This window comes from Triticum aestivum, chromosome 2A, assembly GCF_018294505.1.
Source record: "Triticum aestivum cultivar Chinese Spring chromosome 2A, IWGSC CS RefSeq v2.1, whole genome shotgun sequence".
Lineage (NCBI taxonomy): Eukaryota > Viridiplantae > Streptophyta > Magnoliopsida > Poales > Poaceae > Triticum > Triticum aestivum.
Window position 1 is genome coordinate 404,964,607 of NC_057797.1, and position 5,658 is coordinate 404,970,264.

A 5,658-nucleotide genomic window follows, 5' to 3' on the forward strand; every position below is an offset into this window, starting at 1 on the left:
TTGGGAGAAAAGGCATTGCTCCTCTATCGCCTTCTCAGGCGAACCGAACACTTCGAATGGACGGATGCTGCCATGGCTGGACTCAAAGAAATAAAGGCCATATTGGCAACAAATCCGGTCCTAGCCGTGCCCAACTTGGGCGAACAATTGTTGTTATATATCGCGGCAACACATCAAGTTGTAAGCGCGATGCTCATCGTCGAACGAGAAACAGAAGGGCACAAATTCCCTCTTCAAAAACCAGTGTACTACGTATCCACTGTCTTAACTCCATGCAAGTCCCGGTATCCGCATTATCAAAAGATAGCGTACGCGGTGTTCATGGCATCCCGGAAGCTGCGACACTACTTTCAAGAGTGTTCAATAACAGTGGCCTCCGAAGTACCCCTCAACGACATTATAAAGAACCGCGACGCGACGAGCAGGATTGCAAAGTGGGCCATTGAGCTCTTACCATTTGATATAACCTACAAACCACGACGAGCCATAAAGTCGCAAGTTTTGGCTGACTTCATCGCTGAATGGACCGAAGCCGAACTCCCTAAAGAGTATGGCGCATACTCCAATTGGATCATGCATTTCGACGGCTCCAAAATGTTGGCCGGCTTAGGGGCTGGTGTCGTATTGACGTCCCCAACTGGAGACACGGTCCAATACGTACTTCAGATAATGTACACGGACTCCAACAATGCAGCCGAATATGAGGCCCTTCTACATGGTCTCCGGATGGCAATCTCCATGGGTATTCAACGCCTAGAGGTGCGCGGGGATTCAAACCTCGCAATATCCCAAGTAAATGGAGACTTTGACGCCAAGGATCCGAAAATGGCAGCCTATCGTAACGCTGTCTTAAAAATGTCAGCTCGGTTCGAAGGACTCGAATTCCACCATGTAGCCCAGGATAATAACCAGGCAGCCGACGTGTTGGCACGCATCGGTGCAAAACGCGACGCCGTCCCTCCAAACATCTTCCTGGAGCGGCTCTTCCAGCCATCCGTATTATGGGAAGAGGAGTCCGGAAATAACAACCCGGAACCAACCGCGCCAACCAACACAGGACAATCTGACATAATCGGTGGCTCTGCCAATGAAATAACACCTTCAGCCCACGAAATAATGGCAGTAATTGCCTCGTGGACAGAACCATTCCTAGCCTACTTAATTAGGCAGGAACTTCCCGAAGACCAAAATGAGGCCCGCTGCATAGTTCGGCGATCTAAAGCCTACAAGGTCCATGAGGGAGAACTTTATAAGAAAAGCACAACCGGAGTCCTTCAAAGGTGCATCTCCGTACAGGAAGGGCGAAATCTCCTGGCTGAAATTCACGCCGGACTCGGCGGGTACCACACCGCAGCTCGGGCCCTTGTGGGCAAGGCCTTCCGTACAGGATTTTATTGGCCGACTGCCCGGGCAGATGCTCAGGACTTAGTCCAACGATACGTCGGTTGCCAGCTCTTTGCTAATCAAAGCCATATGCCACCCACCGCCCTCAAAACTATACCCATCACCTAGCCGTTCGCGGTCTGGGGGCTTGACATGGTTGGACCCCTTAAAGGGGGAACCCACAAGCAAAAATACCTATTGGTCATGGTGGATAAATTCACCAAATGGATAGAGGCCAAGTCGGTTAAAACGGCCGAATTCGGACCTGTGATAGACTTCATATCTGGGTAGTACACCGTTATGGCGTCCCCCACAGCATTATCACTGATAACGGCACAAATTTCACGGTCGACGAGGTTAAACTCTGGTGCAAAAACATGGGCATCAAGCTCGACTACGCTTCAGTCTATCACCCTCAAACTAACGGTCAAGTCGAACGAGCAAATGGTCTAATCATGAGCGGCATTAAACCCAGGTTAGTGCGGTCCCTCACGGAATCTAACACGCACTGGGTGGAGGAGCTCGACTCCGTACTCTGGGGGCTGCGGACCACGCCAAATCGTACTACCGGATTCACACCATTCTTTATGGTATACGGCGCAGAGGCAGTTTTGCCCTGCGATATAATTCATGACTCACCTCAAGTGCGCATGTACGAAGAAAGAGAAGCCGAGCTGGATCGGTAGGACAGTTTGGACACATTGGAGGAGGAGCGCGACGTGGCAAAGGCTCGTTCCGCATTTTATCAGCAGCAGGCTCGAAGATATCAAAGCAGAGAAGTACGGGCCAAAACTTACAATGTTGGCGAACTAGTTCTACGCTTGCCGGACAAGAAAAAGGACAAACTCAAGCCCAAATGGGAAGGTCCCTTCATCATCGACCAAGTCCTGACCGGCGGAGCATACCGTCTGCGAAACGCATCAGACAACCGACTCAAGCCGAACCCATGGAACGCGGCCCGCCTCCGAAGATTCTATGCCTAGCGCCGGACTCAGAGTTCGTCTCCTTCCTCCGTCCACATTTTTAACTTCAGTTGTCTTTTGTTACTCTCTTTTCCCCCCTTTTTTCATAAAGCCTTTGAGGGCTGATCTGCGCATTGTTCGCACACACTTGACGTGCTACTCGCACTCATTATACCTGGGGGCTTCTTTAACAGAAGCTTATTTATACAGGCTTTATGCCCAACACATGCGTCAAAACTTCCGCATGTACCTTTTATTCACCATTATATGCATCGATATGACTTAAGTTTTGGCCAAGCTGGGTTGCCTGGCTCCTGTGCTTACCCCTACGTTCCCGATTGTTCGGCTAGGAGGTAAATGGAGCACCTCTGCGATTGTTACTGCCGGGTCAGCCGGATGTGTACCTCAGACTGGGTGAAGCCGAAAGCTAGCGTTCTTAAGGGAATATTCGGTCGGTGACTTGAAAGATGATTTCTTATTTATTTATTTATCTGCCCCCAGATGCTTTTCTGCTCTTTTCACAGTCCGGACATGCACTTTAGGGCATGCTACCTAGGGAAAGGAACCCCTAACGGAACTATTCTTCCTGGAAGATGTTTCTTACTAACCATGTAATATAACATAACTAGTTGGGCACTTGTCCGATAAAGCACCAATGACCCCTACGCCTGGTCTCCATGCATGCCCCGGTTTTTTCATAACCGAGAGGGTATTCGGACACACTCCGGACTCTAGGGTCCCGAGGTCGAAGCGAAAAGGTCTACAAAGACAAACGATCTACAATCCGGCTAGAAGGCATTTTACATGTCATTTTAAAATAAATCGTCACATTGACTGATTGTACTCCTCTTCAATCCCGTCTAACAGGCTGTCTAATTTACAGTCCCGTTGGGAATACTTAGCGGCCAACTCTACTTGGCCGTACATTAAGCTCACAGGGATCTCCTTCCCATCGGGCCACATAGGTCCGACCTCGGCCATGTGGTTCGGATCCGCCTTCTTGTACCGCGTCTTCACCATGGCCCAGGCCTTCCTGGCGCCTTGACGACAGGCTGATATCTTCCACAGACGGAAGCACTGCCGTGCTCCCTGAAGCTTCTCCGCAAGCCCTCCAAGACCCTCGAGTAGGGAGACGAACGACCATAAGGCCTGGGCGACGCCACTCATCGCCTGCCGAACACGTTCGTGCAGTTGCAGCAGCTCGGGAAGTTGGTCACCCATTGAACCGGGCATTTCCTCCGCAGGGCGACCTGTGAGCACACCTACAGACACATTTCTGTCAATCGACTTCCTCGCCGAACTCTTCTTTTCAAAAGAGTTTGCTTAAGCACTTACTGTAGATGGCGCGATGAAGCCGCCGATTCTCCTTTACGGAGTCAGACAGCTGGACCCGAACATCTTTTAGTTCTTCTCCCAGCTGGGTGTTGGCATCTTGGAGTTTGTTCCTCTCCTGCTACACCCTCATAAGCACCTTCTCGCTGGCCTTTAGCTGGCGTAGCAGATGTTGCTTGTCCGGATCTAGTCCGGCGCCCTCTGCAAAATTATTGTCAGACTTATATGCACGCCGCACGCCATAAAACCTTTTTGAAATATGTGTTACCAGAGGGGGTCTTTGTGTCTCCTCCTGCGGCGGCTAGTGCGGCCTCAAGTTGGGCCTTGCACTCTTGAAGCTCCTGAGACAATTGGGTATTCTTCTCCGTAAGATCCTGCATATCAAATGATTCTTAAATCAGTTATTCTAACTACTTTAAGTCTCGGGGGCTACTGGCATATACAACTATTAAAATTCCTTACCCGTATGTCTTTCACATACTGTTCCGTGGCTCTGGTTAAACCATCTTGAGCGGCACGGAGGTGCGCGTCTCCCGCATTAAAGGCATTCAACGCCTCTGGGGAGAAACATGCATCACGAAGAACTGTCCGGCGGCGCCTATGATTCATGGCGCTCTCCACCTCAGACCTGGTGGCGGACAGCCTGTCGGCATCCTCCGTTGGAGGAGTATCCGGCTCGCGCCTTGCACTCGCCTCCCCCTCCAGACCAGGTGTTGGAGCCTGGCTGGCGGAGGCTTGGTTGGCAACCTCTCCGGGCACAGTCCGGCGAGCGCTCTTTCTCCTGGAAAAGTCATGAGCATTAATACACCTCCCAGGAATCTTTTCCTTAACAACGGTGGCGTGCTATACCGTTGCGGCGACGTTTCGATTCGCACCGCACCCGTCTTCCACCTGCTGGGCCGAACTCACCCTTGTCGGTCAGCCGCCGCGGGTTCGGCTTCCTGCCTTGAAGGCACCTCCTGCAAGACACCATTAGTATACGGTGGTCAGAAATAAGCAAGGATGAAGTAATGGTGTCAGGACTCCAGTCATAGTTACCTGGGCAGCCGGAGATAAACCAGGGTAGTCAGCCGTAATGGCGACTAGAGCATTGTCCATGCTGAGTTGGTGGAACACCCTGTCAATTAGCTCCACCTTTATGTCCGGATCCTCTCCGGAGGCCGGATCAAGGGATCTTTCCGGGTCCTCGGGTTGTGGAGTCGGACTGTGTATGCCCTCCACATCCCGGCGCAGTTCCTGCATCGAAATTATAAAGTAAGACACTTAACTTTGAAAGCACGGATCGGCTGGATAAACGTCCGCTTACCCAGCTCTGAGGGTTATTCATGGAGAATCCATTCAATGGGCTCGTTTGGAGGAAGTCCTCCTTCTCCCCCTTGTACAAGCCGGACAGGATCTTCACCAGATCTGCGGCCAATCCCGGGCCCCTTGTGGCCATGATGGGTGGCATCATTCTCCCCATTGAAATCCCACATGGGGTGACCCCTATATTGGAGCGGCTGCACCCCTCGCATAATGCACATGCCATGACTCCAATCATGGTCAATCCGGAATGAGCCAGCAACCTTATCCGGCCCATCATATAATGGACGCTCCTGTCATCCTCCTGTTGAGGGCTCCGCGGGTGCCAACTCAGGCGTTTCTTCAGAGGAGCGTTGCTGAACTCCGGGAGGCCGATCCGAACTGGGTCCGGCAGTGGAGCATCTTCCACATAAAACCATTCTGAAGGCCAGTCTTCGGACGCCTTCTTTGGGGTTCTGGATAGATATCCGGTCCCGGTGATGCGCCATATTTCGGCTCCGCCCACTTGATATATCGACCCCTCGTGAGAACGGGGTACGAGGCAAAACAATCTCTTCCACAACGCAAAATGGGGCTCGATGCCCAAGAACAGCTCGCAAAGAGCTACGAAACCCGCAATGTGCAGATTGGAGGCGGGCGTAAGGTGATGAAGCTGGAGTCCGTAGAACTCCAGAAGCCC